Source organism: Petromyzon marinus, unplaced genomic scaffold (assembly GCF_048934315.1).
Source record: "Petromyzon marinus isolate PM22_M1 ecotype Great Lakes invasive population unplaced genomic scaffold, UKy_Petmar_22M1.pri1.0 PM_G_Scaffold_52, whole genome shotgun sequence".
Taxonomy (NCBI): Eukaryota; Metazoa; Chordata; class Hyperoartia; order Petromyzontiformes; family Petromyzontidae; genus Petromyzon; species Petromyzon marinus.
In genome coordinates this window covers 1,361,867-1,362,500 of record NW_027423005.1, presented here as the reverse complement: position 1 = coordinate 1,362,500, position 634 = coordinate 1,361,867, and positions in this window count along the sequence as shown.

Here is a 634-nt window from a genome sequence, read left to right as displayed (position 1 = left end):
AGAAGAGAGCGGAAAAACGAGGAAGCTTCATGAAGCACCAGAAGCTCTTCTTTAAGAACCGCTCTCTTCTTGCGTCCTTAGTCCTGGATGGCACTGAACGTCATGAATGCCGAATCCCGAACGCAGATGTATATCGTTTTTACTGCGAAAAATGGGAGAAGGTGTTGCCATTCAATGGCCTGGGCCAATTTAAGTCATCAGGTGTTGCAAATAACGAATACTTTGAGCCCCTAATTTCGGTGGAGGAAGTTCAGACTGCCATAGGGGCCATTAAACCAACGTCAGCAGCTGGGCCAGATGGCCTAACAAGGGCTGCAATCTGTGCTGCCGACCCCGAGGGTCGGACACTGACAGCCCTATTTAATGCATGGATGATTACAGGAATTATTCCCAAAGAGTTGAAAAAGAATAGGACGATTCTTATTCCTAAGGTTATGGATGATGAAAAGCTGAAAGAATTGGGGAACTGGAGACCAATAACGATTGGTTCAATGATTCTGAGATTATTTTCCAGAATAATGACTGCACGTCTTGCTCGTGCTTGTCCCTTAAACCCAAGGCAGCGTGGTTTTATAGCGGCATCTGGCTGCTCTGAAAATCTTAAGGTGCTACAGGACCTTATGAGACACGCTAA